General features: G+C 35.4%; 1 protein-coding gene across 2 annotated transcripts in view; it reads left to right on the top strand.

Annotated features, from left to right (window-relative positions):
• ST18 (ST18 C2H2C-type zinc finger transcription factor) overlaps positions 1 to 22,511 on the top strand; it is a 167,665-nt gene that overhangs the window by 12,134 nt on the left and 133,020 nt on the right. The window lies entirely within an intron of this gene.

The following is a 22,511-nucleotide window of genomic DNA, read 5'->3' as shown; positions in this document are numbered from 1 at the left end:
TAAAATTTTTGGACCTGCCACAGAAAAACATGAAATGAACCTCACAGCTTAGTTGTAGTCACATTAAATTAGTGGCAAATTTCAAGACAACAATTAAGAATTGAACTAATCCTGTTCTAAAAATAGAATTTTTCAACATATATATCCTAACAGTTAAAAAAGACTTTGAAAAATATTTCTACAGAAAGTAATCATGACTCTGGAAATTCTCTATGGAAAAAGAGACCATCTATATATCTTCCCATATTGCATAGCAAGACTATGCTGAATGGCTCATTATCATGGTCATGAGAAAAGGAAACATATCCTGCATCATACAACAGCAATAATAGGGATAGTTTCTGGTGTGGATATGCCTGCCAATCAGATTTCTACAGGAGGAGAATGAAGACCTGTGAGGCACAATTTATCACTTAATAAATAAAGAAGCTATTATCAGAAACTGTTTCATGTCTAGAAAAGGCTCCTTTACATTATTGAAAAGAAGCTGTATAGTAAAAACAAAGATATTATGATTGCATATTCATGACTAGGAAGTAAGAAATTTTTTTTTCATTCAGCCATTTTAAATTTGTCTTTTTTATTTTGTAGTAAAAACTCAAACTATCAAATGTATATCCAGAATATATTACTTGTGATCTTGGCCTTAAGAAGAAATTACATAGAAATCCATATAGAAATACTCATTTGTGTTTTGTACATCTGCCTTTTTCATTCACCTTTAATGCTGTTGAATACTTAGAACTTTTGAAGATCAGGTACCCAAATTGCAATGGTGAAACTCCATATAGGCAAACTTCCTGAAGGAATATGTATATTTTCAACCCTGAATTTAAAATTAAAACACACTATTGAAATTTGAAAATCTTATGGCAATATGTTTTACAATTTTCTTTCACACCCCAAACAATTTATATTTGTTTCTTTTCATGATATCTGGAAGAGTTTAATCAAGTTAGCCTATTAGTTGCACATCTTGAAGGAATATTTTTAAGAATGCAGTGTAAAAAATGTGCAAGCTAGTTGTAGCAAATCCTGTTTAATACCCTTCAATTTGAATTAGCTGTGCGATGGTTCTGATTTTTTTCCCTGTGTTTGCTGTGTCGGTATCACAATTTGTTTCTGATAGATTATTGCTCACCTACTCCATGAAAAAGCAGTTTTTGAAGTTGCTTTTCTCTGCTGCCTGTCAGTGTGAGGATGAAGTATCTTCTCAAAAGTACTGTAAAAGCTGCAGTGTCTCCTTATTTGTAAAAGACAATATATAAATTTTAAGTTGAGAGCAGAGGCTAGTACAGTGGTGTATCACAAAGGAGGCAGGATATTACCGAGTGCTTATTTTTTTATTTGCTTTTCTTCCTTTTACTTTATAGAGTTCATAGCCAAAATTTAGGACAACAATAGAGATATTATCCAAGTTTGCCAGAACAGACCAGTAATCTTCTCCCACTAAAGTCTGTTGGTTATGTGATAAGATTAAGGTTATTGCAGTATTTGAGTTTCTGATTTGAGCCCTCTGCAAATAATGACCTGAGGGGTTGTGTCATCATGTAGACAAGCTACATGGCCATTGAGCTGTGATTATCCTAACTTCAGTGCCAGCAATATACTGTGCCCCAGAACTGTGGAGCTAGGTATCATGTCCTGCAAATGGAATTATTCAGTTAATCACGGAAGAGCCCGGGGACTGAGCTGATAGAAGCACATAATAGCAAGGTTATGCCTATCAAGGATATGCAGCCTAAATCTCTCAACTGTGAGGCATGGTAGAGACAAGTGTTACGTGATGGCCCTCCCTTGTGGGTCATCATCATCTTATCCCCTCCCTAGACAGTACCTGATTACCAGCCAAGCCAATATTCCAGACTGTCATCTTCCACCTGGCATCTGCAAGGTTGCATCTGAAATGCACAAAACCGAAGGGATTTTTTATTACCCTGAGCATTACAGAGTCAGTCTGATCTGGCCTTGACTGAATTCACACTTCTCTTAGAGGAACTGTAAGACTAAAGAGCTTTGTAGAACTTTCAAACTGGCCAATAGCTGCCTGCATGTCTTTGGGGACATGAGACAGGAGACTGTGGCCATCTGCAAGCAGACAGACTGGCTTTCCCCATCCATGGCTTTCCAGGGGCTGACCAACGGATTAGGCCACTTTCTCCTGATGTCTCTAGGCACGTTCAAGTCTGTTTTTCAGAAAGACAAATCTCCTCACCTCTTAACCTGCTGAGGGATTCCACTGATGTAATTTATTGTAAGATCCATTAAGGAAACCAGCTGCTTCTTTTGTCTGCTGAAACACCAGTTATTGTTGCTAGATCACCTGAGATCAGAAGGAACTATGGCCAGGTTACTGTCAGCCACACCTGGCACCTCCTGGAGGAGTTCTGAGCATTGACTGATGGAAGATCTGCAGCTTTTTGCTCCTCCACCAATTTTCTTTCTAGAATGTCCGCACATACTATTTAATTCCATTGTGATGTTCTGTCTTTGCAAGTCATTTTTAGTGTTAATACATTTCTGATGCTTTATACGTAGATGTTTGGAACAACCTGATCTCATTTGTGATGCAATCGAATCATTCTTCATATCTGCTCCTTACAAAATCAAAGAATTTCTCCGATGCTGAACACTAGATAAAAGGATAAATTTGTCAAATGTGGTAGTCAAAGTAAAGCTCAAAGGATTTGTTTTACAGATGTATAATATGGCTGAAGCTGCTTTATTTTAAAAGTTATTGTCACTTTATGCTCTCAGGAAGCATACTTAAATCCTGAATAACTGCTCCTAGTTGAAACAGAAAGAAAAAAATTGCATTTCATTTATGAGTAAAGAGAGTGATTTGTGCCCCTTTTATTATTTTAGACATAAAACATTTTTTCTTCTTTTTTTTTGTAGACTGATATATACAAATGACAATGTATAAAAATATTCACATAATAATAATAAAATTGTTTGAAAAATAAAAAAAGCAAATGTCAGAACTGCAAATACTGGAATAACAAATGTTAAGAGAGTAAAATGAATGTATCTGTGGAAAGCTTTTGTGAGAGATATGTATAATATTCTCTTGTTTTAATTAAAGGTCTTTTTTTGCATAAAGACCTCAAGTTTTCATAGGTTCTGTTTCTCATTTTGTTAGATATTATCTGGTCCTGCCTAAAAAATTGAAAGGACTCTGTGCACATAAAACTCTCCTATGTTTCTTCCCTAGTGGTGGGGAGTTCAAGTGTTAAATAAAGTGGAGTGGGAGGCTGTGAGTGTTTTGGAATTGGTTGTTTCTCTGTATAGGGACTCACAGACAGAGTGTGATGAATTTCTTTAGCCAAAGCCAGTAAGCAGTCCATCAACTTCCTTTAAAATCTGTCCTTGTGGTAGTGTTCAGTGCTAGGAAAAGTAGTTTTTCACATGTTTGACAGCCCCACATGTGAACCTCACAGCACAACTTCTGCATGTGACTGAGATTGATATGGCCAGCAATGTGTGAGATTATTTCACTTGTCCCCCTCTCTGCTCTCATTCCCCTTCTTCTGTCTCTTTGTTGTATTTCCATTCCACCAGCTAAAACTGCAGTCAGTGAGGATGAGAGTAATTCATCCTTTTTACAGGTCTTAAGCCTTTCTTCCATCTACCTGCATGTTTTTCCTAAATCCTGTGATTGCTTGGGCTCAAGCAACAGAGACAGATGGAGGTTGTCACATCTACATACAAATGATGAAGAGATGATGGCTGTTGGCCATTGACTTGCAGAGGCAGATGCATCTTTGACTTTTACCTCAAAGGAGCCCCTTTTAAGGATCCTGCCACCTTCTTTGGTTGCTGAAAATGTAAAACCCAATCCTCAGCTCTCATGTATTCTGCTACTGGATTGTCTGTGTTGCAACAGCAATCCATTTACACAGCAAAACTCTCACTAGAAAAAGCTAAGCCAATGGAAATGTGAGAGACTAGTGAGGAGCTCACTAGAGATATTGAAAATATCTCATAACATCTAATAGCAACATAGAAATCTGAAATGCCACATCTCTTTCAAATGAGATAAATATTAGGGTGGTTATTGCTGCAGGTATGTATTACCAGAAATCTGAATTTGAGAATAAATGACTACCTAATATCTCCTTAACTGAAGCTGATGTCAAAGTTAGATTCTTTGTAACATTACTGACAAATTTTATGAGGATCTAGATAATTCAGAAAAAAATGTCCTCACAAAATGGTATTGATAGGCTAAACTGGTAGATAAACACTTAGGCATGTTTGTGTAACATAAAAAAAGGTAGCTGATTAAGTCAGTGTGGGAACCAATAGCTCAAAGCTCTGATAAAAGACGCAGCATTGACTGCTTGTTTTTATGTTGACTAGTATCTTCATAAATTAATAGTTGCTTCCATTTAAAAGAGTAGCTGCATTATGTTTTCCTTGTGTTAGTGTAAAAAAGAGAGAGGTGTACTTGGGGGGAACGGGAAGGAAGGGATGAACGAAGACTTCGAATTTCCATTAATTAATCAACTTTGTTATAGAAAAATAATGGGTGAAATAATAAGAAAAATGATATTTGTGTGTTTGTGTGTGGAATAAATCCAAATGTATTAAAAGACCCATTAATTCTAAGTTCCCAGTGGTTAATATTAGTCTATATTTTTGGTACTCTGATATTTGAGTTTATAGAATATATATTCCTTCTGACTATTCCATAGTCTTTGCTGTTAATTATCATCTGAAAGACTATGTAGTCCACTTCTAAGTGATATAAAAATGCAAGAATTCTCAGAAATTTTCCCACTGATGCCTATGAAGCTATTTGCAAGAGAAACTGCTGGCCAGAGTAAACAAGGGCTCTGATAAAGGGTTCAAATGGAATATAAAGTTAAATGTATGTTTACTTGATTTATTTTCATTTTCTAACATTGTTTAAATCCTTACTTCTTTTCCTATTTATATTTCTAACTCCTAACTCTTGCTCTGTTTCTTCTTCCTTTTCTTTTTTTTTCTTATTTTCCTCTTTCCTCCTCCTAATATTGCATTTTAACAAGATTTTGTGAGTCACACTGATTCCAGGCAAACAAGCTGCTGTACTGTAAAATAAATAGCCTTGAAATGCTACAAAGTAAATCACTTGCCTTCAAGATTAAGCTTAAATGTTTGCTTCAGCTTCATGTCTGAACATCCTTCCACTTAACCAGATGATAGCAGACTTTTTGCCAACAAAACATATCTTTACTAAACCAGGGCCATCTTTCAATAAGAACAGAGCAGTATGATGCCCTCTGCCATCAAAACATGCCTCTAGCCCTATTTATTTATGAGGAGCTTTGTACTGGATACAAACTGATCATGAATGTTATCCAGCTTTATATAAGACATCACATGGTATTGGTAATCTGATACAGGGTTTTAAATGGATAGCTACACTACCAGTTTGAAGTGCCAGCATTTTATTTTTTTCATTTTGCTATCAAATGGCATAGCATGAAGAAATAGTCAAGCCTTCACTGAGTTTATGTCTCCTGCAGAAGAATTGCTACATCTTTATTTTGCCTTTTATTCTTCTGAAAATTATAAACTATTTATTATTCTTTGTAGAGAATTCTGGAAATAGGTTTTTTTTTTTAGGAATAATAATCTATATTTTACTCCTTTCACCCAAATATATATTTTTCACAACCTCGTGTTTCTGCATCAGTTTACTGTATTTTATTAAAATAGTTATACTTTGATATTACAGGTCTGGAGAGTTTTGAGAAACAGACAGGTTTTCAGACAAGAAATATTGACTTTTCTTGGTGTTTATTCTCATACCAATCTATTTGATCACATACACTTGTTATTGCAAATCTAGAGAGTCAGCTTTACATGCGGATTAAGTATATAACTGGCATTTGCTTCATGCAGGCATGGAAAAATCTAACCTGGTGTGAGAAACCTGAAGTGTGACTAACATTCTGAATTTTTGCTTTGCAATATAATCTAGAGAATGGATGAGCATTAACATGGAAATTCTAGGCTCTTTTTCCCAGAGGGCACCTTTGCATTATTGTAGCTGAAATGCTTTGTGTGCTCTATCACTTTGATCTGAAAGCAAAAATCTGATGAACACTTGAGTGTTTTAAAGGTAAAGTTAGTAAAGCCTTGATGACTGCCTTGAATTCCTAGTTTAAATTATTTTAAGACAACTTAAAGTAAGATTCTGGAACTGGTCTGTACATTCTTAAGGGAAGGAAAATTGGCTAATTTGTGCTTGACTTACTAAAAAGCGGGTATGAGAAAAAAATTGGCAGAGGGAACATCTCAAAAACTGAAGACAACCTAAATGAAAATTTTGTAAGCAATTAGATGTTAGCATAGGTAAAGGTGTCTCAAGATAGCATTTCAGTAGCAAATTGTTTAGCAAATATTAATTTGCAATTGAAATAGCTTGAGTAGAGATGTGACAGGGGGTAGAGGGTGGAACTGGTAAGGAGAATTGCATGCTCAATATCTGTATATATGTTTCTTCTACCATGACAGAAAGACCTGTAGGTTTGTATGCTTCCCTAAGTCTGCACATTAGAGAAACTGAATAGCATGACTGAGTTTAAAAGGGGTGACATTAATGTGAAGTCTAAGGATTCTTTATGTGCATGAAACCATGATGGTTCATTCCATGAACAGCTGCTAGCCAATAAGCCTTTTAAAAAGCCTTTTGGAGACGACACTGAAAAACAAGAGCTTACACTCTGCAGGATTTTTTTCACTGAATTTTCAAAAATAGGCCACTTCCAAATAAATGTTAAAGGGTAATGTAAATGCCTCTTTGGAACTTTGGATGATATTAATTGTATATCTCACTAGCATAATTTGACCCCAGCCTGCAGCTAAGCCTCACACAACCATTCATTTACTCCCCTCAAATGGGACTGGGGAGAAAATAAGAACAGTAAAAGTGAGAAAACCCACTCTTTGAGTTAAAGATGGTAGAGTAAGTAAAATAAAAGACACACCTTCAAGAAAAGCAAAACAAAGAATTAATTTGCTGCTTCCCATCAACAGAAAAGTGTTCAGCTGGGAAAGCCAGGCTCCATCGTGTGTAACAGTGACTTGGGAAGAAAATGCCAACGCTTGAATGCCCATTCTCTTACTCCTTTTTCTCCCAACTCTATATGCTGAGCATGATGCCACAATGTGGCATGTATGTATATTTGGTCAGTTGGGGTCAGCTGTCCCAGCTGTTCCCCCTTCCAAGTCCTTGTGCACCCCAGCCCACTTGCCGGTGGGGTGGGGTGAGAAGCAGCAAAGGCCTTGGTGCTGCACAAGCCCTGCCCAGCAACAATGAAAACACCCCTGTGTCATCAACACTGTTGTTAGTACAAATCCAAAAGTAGCCCACTACCAGCTACTATGAAGTAAATGAACTCTCTCCCAGCCAAAATCTGTGCAGCAACATGACATTGAAATAACATCTCTACTTAGTACCTAACAGAGAAGTTGTACAGTGTTAAGTGCATTTAAAGATAATTAGTTGAAACTGCTTTGAGGTCTGCTATAAAACTGCTTTAATTGTCCAAGTTTATATCTGGATGAATGTGGCTCTTCAGTATTTTTATTCCTGACTTTGTGCAGGCTGCAGAACTCTCACAGTTTCAGTGAGAACAGATTGCTGTATATAATAGCTGAAGTCCACTAGTGAAGCTATGCCAAAGTTTCTAACAAAAATCTTCCACTTGGTTATATATGTTGTTGAGGTTATGTTGTCAGTTTTTGGTGGAGACTCTTTATTTATGCTCTGCCTACTCAGTGTTTCTGATTACTGAGTAGTGCTACGCTATAAGAAATAAATAATAAAATTTATGGATTTGCTTGTAAATTGGGCAATTGCTGATGATTCCATATCTCTTCTTTCCTGCACTAAGAGAACCTTAGATATTAAAAATGTGATATCTAAAATGATAAGCTGAAGGAAAACAAAACCAACCTGTTTGTAATCTATGTTACTGCAGAAATGCAGAATAAAATAGAAGAATAAAAGATATTAAGATGCTAAAAACCTTCCTTTTCTCTTTCTCAGATGCAAAATTTTCTAGGAGCTAAAGGATGGGAGTGCCAGCTCCAAATCACTATAAGTGCTCAGCAGTGGTAGAATTGTCCATGGAAAGGAGCATCATATTTCTATCCTAGTATGATCAGCATTAAGGATTAAGGAACTGAAGCTTAATTGTGGAGAGATGAGGTCAAGCTGGAAAATGTACTACCGTCACATGGCCACTGTAAAAGATAAACACAATCAGCATTTTTCTATACCTAAGTAAGATATTTTAAAATGTGTTTCATTTTTTATTAATTTAAAGTTATTTAAATTGTAAGGGTTTGTGGGACTGGTGTCCTACATGTCCTGACCAATGCATGGGAAGAAAAATTATATCTCCTTTTAATGAAATTACAAAACATTTCCTCGAGATCTGATCCTGTAGCTTAATAGAATTGTCTCATCTTATGGACAACTTAGCTAATGCTGCTGTAATCAGAGATGGCTGTAGTAGCATGAGTTGGAAATCCATCATTAAGAATGCAACAGCTGCAACTTCCACTTAAAATTTGTCATTATATCTTGAAGTACAAACATTCAAAATACAGTTCAAAAGAAAATAGAACCTTCAGCTTAGTGACTTTCATCACTGAAATGGAATTACCAGTAAAAATACAAATGCCAGACTCAGGCAGCATCTTTGCTGCCTGGTGTTTGATGACTACAGCTGTTAGGTCAGGACAGGAGGTCTTTGATCACAGTCTTAAAGTATGTTTTGCACTTCCTTTTGCATACTTGATTTACATCTTGTATGCAAATATATTTGTTCAATATTTGAAAAGTGTCTCCTATTAATCTGCATTGACCTTATTTTCTTTAGCATATTGACTAACTTGCTTTGTGTAAGTTACACTGTAAGGACAACTTTAATAGGTGAATTAGATGGTCAGCTCACTTTTTACAGCACATTTTATTAGACTAAATGTACAGTAGACAGGCTTAAAACCAATACCTACAGGTATCTTTTCAGCACAGTGCTCAGGAAATTAACCATGGCGCTCTCATTAGCATTAATGGGTGCTTAGTGGTTAATTTACTGTGCACCATATTAAAAATATTCCCCCCAGGGTGCTCACCAGGCTGTGTGGGAGATTTCTCCCTGCTGATGGTACTGTAATTGTATTTTATTAGATCAAGTTGCAACTAAAAGATTTTGATTTCTGTGGCATCTGTGACTGACTCGGAGTCAAAGACAAAACACACCTGTGCTCATCATGAGTCAGTTGTTGACAGCAAGATAGTCCCCTCAAGTAGTTCTTGTGGAAAGATACAGTAGGAAAAAACCCATGCTATCAATACTTCCAATTTCTTGTAAACTGAAGGTTACAGCAAATCTATTTTTAATTATATATATTAAGAATTAAAACCATAAACTTTCAAAATAACTATTCAGAAATTTGGAATACACCTTAGTCTTACTATGTACATTTTCTCAATTAAAAAGAGAAGACATCAAGAAATTAGGTGAAGTGAACTGGAATCAAGAGTTTGGGAAGTCAAGTCTTAAAGAAATGAAAGTTTTCTCAGCCAGAGGTGCAAAAATTCCCTGGAATCCACACTCCAGTCCAAGACTATTGCATTTGAAGTCTGTTCTGAATAATGAATTTTTAAAAAGCATTTCTTTTAATCAGAAAACTATAAAAAATGGGGAAAGGACAAAACAAGAAAGAGTCCTTTGCTTGGCTGAATAGAAACTGGTGGGATAAAGGAAGAAAAAGTCAGCTTGTGTCTTTTCTTTAGAAAGAAGATTATTAACTTCTTAACAGTACATGAAGAAGTCAGATGCCCTTAAAATTATCTTTTACCCAAACCAGATCCAAATTATATCTGTTTCACTTGTTAATGGGACCAATGTTAAGTACAAAAGCAAAGACAGACTTACTAGAGTAAATCTCACTAAGCTTATTGTAAGTCTATGTGAAGGAGATGGGAGGAAAAAAAGATTGGAATATAAAAAAAACAATCAGACAGAAAGTGTTAAGAAATATGAGTGTCGCCATCATAAAATTGTGGAATAATACAAGTTCTAGCTACATTTAAGATAAGAAAAAAATAAGGAAGAGACTAATATGGATTTATAATTGTGGCCTCATCAGAAAAAAAATAGAAAAAGTTGATGATATGAAAAAGATGGAAGAAAACAACATAAAACAAAGGGCTTATAAGTCACATTCAATTGATCTTAGGTAAGAATTTTTTTGTTGTTGTTAAAAGAAATAAAAGTCAGTATAGTTTGGTCTGGACTAGTTGTCTGGACTTCAGACAGCTTTGGGCAATCATGGGTTACATTGAGAAAAATAGGGATTTCTTGAGTGAGGGAAGAACTGGCTGGAAGAGAGATGAGTAGATTTTACTTTAATACTAGTACACTGCTTGTGTATTGCTGCTTGTCTGTTAACATAGATCCAAAAATGTTATCTATCTTAGAAATAGTTGGCCATTGGGGTTTTTTTATGATCCTCTTCATCACCATTGTCTGTAATGTTGAACTAAAGAGCAACTGTTACAGTGTCTGTCACTTAAACCTATGTCATAAGTGTCACAGATTGTCATAATTCATAATGGTAGTATCATTTTGTACATTACAGGCTTTAACATCACTGGTTTGTGATACCCATCTATTATTATTTTTTTAGCTTAACCGTCTTCCCCATTATTGCATATGTACATGCTGAAGTGTTTGCTACTCTGTTGTGACCTGCTAATACCCTGGGTCAGCCTGACATCAAAAAGGTACATAAAAAATGTTTAGGACAGTGCTTTGCACTCTAACAGCTTCTAGGAAAGTTAAGAATAAAACTGAGGTTGAGTAGCCTCTTTTAGACAGAGAAAGTTGTTACCTCCAGAAAAGATCTTTCATTTGTTTCAGATATGTTTACAGAATAAAAAATCTGGAGGCACATTTAAAGTGGATATCTGCCCAAGGGTAGCTAAGAGATATATTGCAATCTCCAATTGTGAGTGAACTGTAACAGATGTAATGAAGTGAGTGGTGCAGGAATAGCACAGGATAAAATATGATATATCACAGCTGGAAGTCTAATGCCTTTCTTTTCATAGATATACTGATTGACTGCATGTAGTAGTTCACAGCAAGTAAAGGAAGATAAATGTGGTTTCACATCAAAGGGGTGATTCCAAAGCAGCTTTTCTGGGCTCAGAATAAAGCAGTTCTAGTGATATAGACAGAAGAAAACTGCAGGTCTTGCCTACCTTTCCCTCCCTGGATGTAACATGTGTTGCTGTGGTTTAGGTGATCACAGTCATCTGTTTCAAAATTTTTCAAAAGAAAATGGCACAGCATAGCTTATGTTGCCCCTGTATTTTATGCTTGCTATAAAAATGCTGGGAAAGAAACTTCTACCATTTATTTTCAGAAGTGTCTGTTATTTAAACGCTGTCAACCTATGATCTAATGTCCCTTTGCAAAAGTGAGACAAATTCTTGCACTAGAAAAAAATATGACAAAATATATCAACTCTTTTAGAAGGTTTGCACTTGTTCTCCTCAGTCAAGAATTTATTTTCCATCACTGTATTCTTCGGTATTAGCAGTTTTGTTTATCTATTTCTACTTAGCTTGAGGGAAGACTGAAAATGCTTCTTGAGTGGGTGAGGCATTGAGCAAATAGTGCTTGTAGGAAAGGGTATCAGGCAATAGCCTGTTCTTAAACAGCATAGGAGGAAATAAAAAGTGCTGCATTCATTCAAAATCATGAGGAGACCTGAAAGAACAAACTATCAAGAGAGGCTCCTAAATTGCACAATTGTCTTCTTACTTCTGAAAAGATGTATGCATGTCAAAAGGACTACAACTGCTTTCCAGAAGTGTGGCAATTCTGGAGTCGACTGTGTATAAAGGGGCATCTATAGCTCCTGGAATACACCCTTCATTGTTCCCACAATATGAAGACATCCCACCCTCTACCAGATGTAAAGATAAAGTTCTATCAATGCCCACAGGAAGGTTTTGATGCTTCTGGAAAAAGAAATAAAACTTAATAGGAAAAAATCCTGATTCTACTGAAGGGCACAGAAACCAACTCACCAACAGCAGCTGTAGAGTCTGGTTTTTCTCTTTAATTAGTAAAAAGTCAGCTAGAAAAATAGACAGAACTTGATGCATTTCTTAACAAAGACCAAGTTGTTTGTAAAAACAGACCAGTTTTTAAAGAAAGTGAGGACTGAATATACTTTTTGTGACAAAAATAAATTCTTAACTGTGCACGGAACTGAAAATGTGATGGCAAAACTGATACAGTAGGGTGTAGTATGAGTAAGGATAGATTGTACATCCACTTTGATGATGAAGAATATTTAATAAACCTAGCATTTTTATGTTTAATAATTGAAAATAAAATTTTCTGTGATATACTTTCAGCTTTTACCAATATAAAATAGTTGGATGAGATATCTGTTAAGAAAAAAAAAATTCAAAATATTTTCCATCTAATTCTAATCTAATGAAATTGAAGCATATGGGGAGATGGACAGACACATGCCAGCTAAATTTATTTAAATTGAGACACTAATCTGCACCTACACAGTATTTTTTTTCCAAATTGCTAGATATTGCTTCACAAAAATAAAGCCAAATAACTCACTGTAATGAAAACACTATTTTAATGTCTTTGACATTTTCCAGATATTATTTGCTTTGACTTTGTTGCTTCTTTCTTTTTGATTTCTTGTAAATGGATATCTCTCGCTCCTTGCAGTGTGAACTAAAGGAAACTGTATTTTTTTTTCATAAATCCATTTCTGTTAGTTTCAAGAGTGCTCAGAGTTTCCTTTATGAATCTGTATTGAACCTACTTCCTGTGGATGCAAACATATGTCTTTGTTTTTCTTCATGGACCTTCAGCTAGAACATGAGAGGGGATAACCCATGTGATTTGACACAGGGTGTGCATTTGTACTGCAACTGCGACAAATTTTTTGCCAAATTACCAGCAGTTGTATTTTTTTATCTTTATTTATAACATGAAAAAGAATTCTTATCTGGGCTCATCATTGCCTGATATATCTAGAACACAGAGATTTTTGGTTGGGAAAAATGCATGATAATGGGATGGCTTCTGTACTAGAAACACACATAAATGTTTAGTGGGTCCCTTAAATCTTTTTGTAAAAACACCTGACCTGCTGCTATCCTGTGTGGAAATGCCAGAACTTTCTGGTACTCAAATCTGGACTGACTATGAGCTGCCCTGTATCAACATGACTGATGCCAGCTCACAACATGTTCATGTTTTTTCATGTACCTGCTGGTCACATCCTTATTTACAACTTCCATGTGTAAGTCAGGCTCGTCAGTGCCCCGTGCAATATGTGCAAGTCTACATTGCTGCACAGAGCAGGTGCCTGTACAAGCTGCCAGAACACAGGTGCCTACATCTGGAGCACCTAGGCTTAGATGTTTAAATTTAGATGTCTCTAAAATGTCTCTATAACTTAAAGACTACAACAGTCAGGTAACATAAAATTCCTGCTATAAAAAATTTCCTTCTTCTTCTTCCTCCCCTTTAGCCACCTCTGCACCACAAAATGAATAATTACTATCTCATAGCGCTGAACAGATAAAAATCCCAGGTAATATAATACCCATATAGCATTTGCCTAGTGTATGGACTGTAGTCTCTGAAAATTTTCTGCTCCTGTATTGCAGAAAGCTCTGTATATTTTCCCATAGATTTGTGGTGTTCTTTCCAATGAACATGTGAATAGTGGTTTTCTGTGTATATAATCTCAGTGATGCTGTAGCTGCATGGTATGACACAAATATGTCTTATGTGTATTTACAGGGAGTAGAATAGTCTAGTTTAATTATGCAAAAATATTTATCTCCCCTAATACCATATCTGAAAAGTGTATTTTCCACTTCCACAGTCAAATGTATCCTCATATCAGTTTCTCATATGTAGTTCTCAACACAACGCTTTACATTTTCAAAGTGCTTTAGAAACATTAACTAATTAACTAATGCATGTCATTACAGGCCTGTGAATCTTGGATGTCAAAAGGCAAAAGACAAGGCAACCAGAGTGTATTAAATAAAACACAGATTAAATTGCCAGCATAGCAGCCTCCAACAAATTTCTCTACCCCATGCAAAACTCTCTGATCTGCACTACTCTTTCTTGCTTCTTTCCTCTGGTGCGAGGCAGTGCTGTTTGATGATAATCTTTCCCTTCAATTTAGGCCCCATAATTCATGGCACTTGTCTGCTCCTGTTCTAATACATATGAGCATAAGATTGCACTGTCCTTGATATGTGGTTAAGATAGCATTTTTTCTGAGACATACTCACTGCGCAGTCTCAGAATAGGGATGAATATAAATACAGTAATCTTGACTTCTGATTCATGCAAAAATCCTGTTTGTCGACTTTGATCAGTCATGGTCTCAAAGTAAAATCTAAATATGAGACAATGATAGGAAGTATTTATGTCCTTTGATACAGTTCTGATAGAGAAAGGACTGTCTGTATGAAGGTGTCTGATGCTTTTCCTGGGAGAATGTCCCTCATACTGAATAAAGCCCAATTAAAAAAAAAAAAGTTATTTGACTCACAGCTCATTTATAGTCATTCTCTTTCCTTGGATCTCTTCAGATATGGACAGAGAGTATATTCTTGTCTAGACGAATTTTTATGGCTGTTTGTTCCTGCCCTCCTTTTGCCAAAGCTCTTTAAACCTTCCCCTACACATAAATATACGGTATGTTCCTCAAGTGACCCAGCTAAATGCTATTCATTCAAAGAAGACTTCCTAATGTATAATGGTTCTGTGTTTTTATGGCTGGAACCATATTTTTTCATATGCAACTGAATGTAACCTTCATTTGACCAAAATAAGAACCGTTTTCGCAGTCGCTGGACATATTCTCTTTCAGTTACACTGAGAAACAACATTTTCTGCACAGACTGATGAATTCATATGATAGGTGAAAAACTTGAGGATCCCATGGTTTCAGAAGAGATGGTGAAGCCAATATTCTTGATAGGATAGGTGGATTATTCAGCACAATTCCTCCTCTGCAAGAAGGATGAAACACCATGGTTAACTGATTCATAGAGAAAATCAGGTGTTATATTACTCATTATATTCTATTTAAGATAATAAAGCAGCCTAAGAGGTCCAGGAAAGGAGAAAACTGCAAAGGGAGAAGGGAAAATAGTGAAACACAGCAGAGCATAGGTGAGGTGTGGCCATCAGTACAGCAATTCATTCTTTGGGGATGACTAGATAGGCAGGTTTTCTGAACTGATGTGAGTTTATAATAAAAAGTTTGTAATGAAAATTACTTCCTGAAGTTATTCTTAAATTTTCTGAAAAATTGGAATCTACTTCAGTGATTTTATAATTTTTCACTCTATATCTTCAAGCCCAACACTTCAGCATTCCTAGGGGGCAAATAAAAGTTGTAGGTAAAAGGCATCTTAATAACTACTGGATAATAACAAAAGTTCTGACAATTTAAATTGATTTTGTACCAGTATTAATAACTGCAGAGCCATTATACAGCTATTAATGTTGATACAGCTATTATAATTACAGCTATTGTAATAAATGAGGAAATTATTTCACTGGCTTAAGCAGAAAGATTATAGTATAATCTATATGAAATGGCACTTTTTCCCTCCTGCAGATACTTCATTAGCACAATCATACTTCTCTAGTAGTAGCACCTAAGAGTCCCTTATTGGTATGAAAGAATTCTTGACAGCAGTGCCAAGTTGCCTTGCAGTTAAAGTGAAGAGGCCTGAACTATAAATATTTTTGTGACCTTTATGAATGCAACCAGATTGCTAATTTTAAATGATAAGTGTATAAACAGGTTGGAAAAGCTGGACTGTACTGCTGAAAATTTGCCATTAACAAATTTTTTTCCCAGAAATGTATGTTCAAGTGATTAATTACTTCATGTTACACTTGTCATTAATCTCCCTGGTGCAGTGCTCCCCCATCTGCCTGTCTCATCGTCACAATCTCTCTTGCTCTAAGTGTAGCTCCTTCTCCAGATACATGGTTAGATATACACCCAGAAAGACTTTATAGAAAATGGAGGGCAGAGGTCCAACAAAGTACAATGTGCTGTTGATGGGGTTGTTTTTCAACAAGCTTTTAGAGACAGGGATTGTCTTTTAATGGTGTTCACAGTGCCTCATTAAATGGGCTTCTCTCGGACTTGCCACCCACGGCTGAGATGTCTAATCTTTACCAAAATCCAAAAATAACTGTATTCAGTTCAGACATGTTCCTGGTTTTAATTTATCTTTAATAACAGCCTGTAGATCAAATCTGCCCTTTACATTATAGTTAATAAATAGTGTCCAAGCACAGAGGTTCTAAACAAGCTATTTTGGCTGCTGAGATGGCGACACTTTCTCCAGAGCTCATGAAACTTTTATAGATCTGGATTGGTCCCTGTCCATCAGATCTTGGGGGAGAATTTTATAATCAAGGCTTAACGAGATAAATGTCTATGGTTGGTACATTCAAGGACATCTTTCGCAGCTTTGTGAATAAAAGATATTATCACCTCACATAAAGTAGGAGAGATGAGGTGCATGGACCTGAACTGTGCATCTGGGGCTAGTTTAAGCAACAGTGCTTTGTAAAATGTGATAGTAAAACTAGACTTCCCTGAAGCTTTATTTGACAGTTTAAAATAAAAAAAAACCTGTTTTATTTCCTTGTGTAATATCCACATCTAATATATATCTCTAGGCCAATGCTAGATGGAGGGACTTAATTAATTGAAAACAGTTTGAGATTCTTCCAATAACTTTTATCTTAGAAGTGCATTGATAGCTGTTGTGATCAACCAGATATCTACTTATTAAAAAACAAGTACTATGCTTTACTCCTATTGTACACAGCTGGTGCCTTTATATTGCCTTAACCTTTTAAATTCATAACTAAGCAGTGATTTTGTCTTTTTGGTCATGTACAGATCAGCAATGCTAGATCTTCCTTTTAAACTAATCCTTCCTTTAACATACAGCTTGAGAATTGGAAACATTTCTTGTGGTTTATGTCTTGGCTATAATTCTATAATTCTTTGGTGCCCACCATTTTTCTTTTTCTCCCTCCTGAAAAATTCCAACCACACCCCTAAAAAGAATCCCAAACCAAACAACAAAAAAAACCCTAAGGAAAAAATCTCTGGTGTAGTCTGAAGAGGGAAGTCCTTTGCAATAATGACAACATATGCACAAAGGTCTGTGCTTCCTGCTTCTTATTTCTACTTTATTCCATTTAAGTGAGCATGAAACATGTATTTTTTTCCATTTTCTCCCTAGAAATGTTCATTCTTATATAACTATAGAGTATGTATTGAAATGGAGTACATGCAAATAAGTGGTCATGAAAGCTCTTTTCATAAAAAGATTAAATGCGATACCGAATGTTTAGTCAATTGTTAGTCTCTTCGATTAGATTCAACAGATCAATAGGCTGTCATTTTCATGAATTACTATAATTCTAACAGTTTTCTGTTTGCTTATAACATATGTTGTTTGCATTTATATTGTAATTTGCCTTGTAATTTGCAATATAATCTTAAGGAAACATCGAATATTTCCTTGATATATAAGGTCCCCTACAGTTAGATTTTCAAAAGTCAAGCTCAAATAAACCATTTGGATTTAAGCAGAAGAAAGGAGATTAATAATAAGATATTAATAGGAATTTTTTCAAGAAATTTCAGAACTTTGAGAAGAAAATGTTTGAACTGTGTCTGTGTCGAATACACCCACAGCTCAATATGACATCACTCCTAATTATGGTCTTGAAAACTGACAATGTAGCATTTGAAACAGGAGTTCTGTCATTGACCATATTGGGGCAATATTGATAACAGACTATACTGGACCTCCTTGTGAGCCACAATCTCTCACCACAAGGTCCACTGAGTATGAGCAGGACCATACCTAGAGTTCTTCAGGACTTCTTAAGAATGCATTAACTCAAAACCAGGCATTTTCTGTAGAGAGCTAAATTCCTAAGTACCTTTATCAAGAATTGAATGTGGAGGTGCAGCAGACCTTCAACCTGAAACAACTAACAATCCCAAAATTAGGGAGTTCCTTATGAGTGTGTAATACCAGGTTTAGGCTGGCCTTCTGGCTGACTTTGACTGGGGACTAGAACCTGGATAGTTCCGTGTCTCGAGGATACCTACTTGAAAAGGTATTAAAAGAATGACAGTTCCTCTTCTTTTTTGCTAATATATGAGAGAGGATATAGCCATTCTAGCTCTGTAGAGTGCTATGGTAGCACTGTAACTGCTAAGACAAGAATTTTGTCTGCATATAGTTGTGCAGAAATATTCTGTCTGCCTCTTTCAGGAACACCTACTCTGCTACCCTCCCACCCATCATCACCAAGCTAGAGTTATAAATGTGATATAAATAGTTAAATATTCAGTCACTTATAGGGAAACTTTCTGGGAAGTTTGTTTAATGGCTTGTAAAAGACGTAGTTTCAACTTCTTGTCTCAACTCAGGTAGAAACATTAGGTTTCCTGAAATATTTTCCTGTTCTTCCTGTCTATCTCCCAAAATCTCTCTTTCTTTTTATTTTTTTTCCTTTGATTTTTTTCTCTGGTTAAAAAATATAACATAATATTATTGTATATCAAAGAAAATTTTGATTTTCCAGTTAGGCAGTGCCTCAGATGACATCATGCAAGGCCTATGAACTGCTCCAAGTCACCTTCTGGAGTCTGACCACTCTCCAGTAGTTGCTTGAGGGGGGATGACTCTACCTTGAAGTTCAGAGCATTTATGAATCTAGGTTGAATCTGAACACCTTCCTACCACAAAGTGTAAGAGGTGAAATGTGAGCTGCTATAGGATAATGGGGTGTCCTACAATATAGATTGAGCTAATGTAGGAACACAGCGACAGAAGGAAGAAAGATACATGGAGCACCATGATTTTATACAGGCTTGAACAAAACCCAGGTAGGATCTAATCACACTTAAGGAATTTCAAAAGAAATAATAAAAAGCTGGAGCTCTTAGGATATTTCCATATTCATTTACTGTTTGAGGAGCTATTGCTTTTAGAATTTTACAAATTAATAAATGCATTAGCTGTGCTTTATGATTTCCACTGTAGGAGCATGTGTTGGATATCTGCCTACTGGTAACTCCTTTCAGACAGCCATTTTCCTCCTATTTACCGGCTTTTTATCATTTTAATTACATGACAAATGCTACAGATTACAGATTTTTTTCCTGATTAATGTTGCTACTGAGGCATTCACTCTTGGAATACTGTTACAAGAAAAATATGTATTTATTCAATCTTTAGGATTGCTTAAATAATAAAAAAAACTTGTCACTTTGTAAATCTCCTAGAAAAACATTTTTGTTTTGCCAGATCTTATGCTTCATACAGACGGCATGCACCATGCTAACAGTCAAAATACAGTATTACTGTAATATCAATATTTTATACACAAAGATTTCATAAGCAATAACCTTGCAACTTAAAACAATGATTCTCTGTCATAATACAGATAATTAGGGATGAGCATCCTCATTCTGTTCATTTTTGATCACCTCCTAATCTCTGTAAGTAAGAATATTAAACTGCAGTAATCCACAGATAATATGGTGGGAGTGACACCACAATTGTGTACTGGGATCAAATTAGTTACCTCAGAGGCACTTAGTTTCCTTCAAATGACAAAAACAATCCAGAAAAGGAAAATAAAACAACTAGTTTGTATCCCCTCTGCTCACTCCACCCCTCCTCCCCCCAGTCTTTCTGAAAAATAGTTATTTGTAAGAAAAAAATAAGCACAATTCAAGATGTTATTTGGGGATTTAACTTAATTCCACCACAAAGGAGAAATCAATATATATAGCATTTCAATAAGTCAGAAACAGAATCAAAAACTATTGGGCACTTTTACTCTCATCTATTGAATATATAAATGGGATTTTTGTGGGGCACCTCACACAAGTAAAATACATAGAGAAGGGTTTAGAGGATAAGACGTGCAGCCTTGTAATTGTGGACCTACACATCAATGACCTGCACAGAAGTTCTGAGGGTATTTTCTCACATAATGCCTTCAAAACTCCAACAAACAACCTACATCCTCTGAAATTTCTCACTTGTCTAGATAAACAAACTCAGTTTCTTCAGTCCTTATTTCCAAATCTTACTTTCCAACCTAATTCGTTGCTATTGCTTTCCTCTGGACTGTTTCCAGTTGATCCACATCTCCCTGCCAAAAACTCCATGTGATAGAGCCAGAACCAAGTGGAGTGGAAGGATGACTTCACGAATCTAACATGACACTCCTATTTGTACACCGCCTCTCCATCTTTGTATTTATATATCACAGTACAATGTTTGCTTTTTTCTTCACACCACTGAGGTGCTTTTAAAAACCTGTCCGTGTTTTATCCTCCAAACACTTACAGGCTTAAATTGGCTTGAGTTTAAGGGGGCAATTAAGGTGTGTAAAGCAATGCACATATTTAAGCATTTCAAGGGTCAAGGCCAAATATTTCTGTCAAGGAGTTGTTATTAAAAAAAAAAAAATTGAAGAGCCAACCAGAGTCAAACGCAGAGTAATGCAATAACAGAGTTCTCTAATGTAATTAAATCTTTACTGATCTGCACTTACATGGGATCCAAGTGTATCATTGTGTGAAGAACTAAATACTGTAGTAACAGTATTCTGCATCCCAGATCTGCCATTGCTTACAGAAAGGATACAAAATTATCTTATTTCTAATTGAGTTTCACTTTGCTTTTTAAATAAATAGAATATATTTTAATTCACTGACTTTCAAGGTTTTTTAAGATACAGAGTGAAAGCAGTCTACCAATTAAAAAATTTACATAAATGCTAATTGTATTCTGCTAACAGATTAAGCAACAATGGATTGCTCAAATTAAACTTGTTTATTTCAAATATGTTTCAGAAAAAAAATATCAAAATAATATGTAGTGTTCGCTTTACTTCTATTTTGTTGCAACACAATTCAGTAGTTAATAGAAAGTTTAATACTGATTGTTAATTTCTTCATTCGTGCTGAGATGTGTAAAATTTGGGTTGCTTTTTTTTGGTTGATTTTTTCTTTTTTTAAATATTTTTTACCATTTTTATAGACACTGTCAAGAAGCTTTTATTTTCATCACTGATTTTCTGAATGTTTTATCCAAAATGTCTTTTAAAATGCTATTTTTTTTTTTTAAAAAAGAATTATTTGTACATTTTTACCTATGTGATTACGTAAATAAACATTTAGTTAAAGGTACCATTATTGAACTGCTTTTAAGGATGTTCGGTACACAACAGCTGACCCATCATGATGTGATTACTCATGTTGCCTTCATTTTCATTTCAACCAGAATGCAGGGTTTTCTTGGTCCTATTGTAAGAGCAGAAAAACAATTATTTTATGCATGACTGATGATAGTGATGGAGACTCTATATGGGACACAGCAGGAAGCTGAGAACTGCTTGATGCTTCAAAATGCCGTGTACTTACAGCACATTCAAATGTTGGAAAACCTAAATATTCAGCTTAATTTTATTTGTAACTTTAGATTTTCTAATCAGCTGTATATATATATTTTTAATTCCAACAACATGCTGAAAAAATAATACTTTTCAAAAAATGTATAATGCATCAGTTTTAAAGCACAAATGAATTCTGACTAAGTGGATGCTTTACTAGGCAAACTGGTGTTAGAAGTTAATTGGGTTTGACTAGCAAGTCCAGTTATTGGCAGAATTTATAAGCTTTTGCAGAATTGTGACCATTCTGCTATCATACAGTAATATGCACAATGTGAGATCTGACAGTAAGTGCTTGCTGTCTGACAGTAAGTAATGAATACAAGTAAAAAATATCCTTATAAAATAGACTCCTTTTTGAAATGAAATGTAGTACAAGACTATTTTTCAGGGTGCTTAAACATTTATTACATTGGCATATAATTAACTTTTCATTGTCTTTCTGTTCTGTGCCAAATCTGTTACAGGGATGGTCAGTTGTTGCTCCATGATGGAGTAAAAACATTCCTAGTCGAGGAAGGATTTTTTTAGAAAACATTATTATATAACTATAATAATTATTCTGCATTTGGGGAGACTTCCTGGTTCTTTCTGAAACACAGTGCTATAACTTTAAATCCTAAAGTAGAATTCCACAAATCCATGTGGTCTACTGCTATTTTTTTTTCTTTATGTGCTTAAATTTCTGCAAATGTTTAGACATGCAGTAGATCCTTTAACATGTAGCATAAATTTGAAATCACTGAAGAAAATCATGCATATGTGAACTGCTGTGTGATACATTTTGTTTCTACATAGTATTAAGCGGGTTAATCTGAAGAATCCTTTAACTGCCAGAGAGGTAAACATTAATGTGAAGTGCATAAAGTTTTGCAATAAAATACACTTTAATTTAGG

Source organism: Onychostruthus taczanowskii, unplaced genomic scaffold (genome assembly GCF_017590055.1).
Source record: "Onychostruthus taczanowskii isolate IOZ18803 unplaced genomic scaffold, ASM1759005v1 scaffold4, whole genome shotgun sequence".
NCBI lineage: Eukaryota > Metazoa > Chordata > Aves > Passeriformes > Passeridae > Onychostruthus > Onychostruthus taczanowskii.
This window is presented reverse-complemented; position numbering and strand designations above follow the sequence as displayed.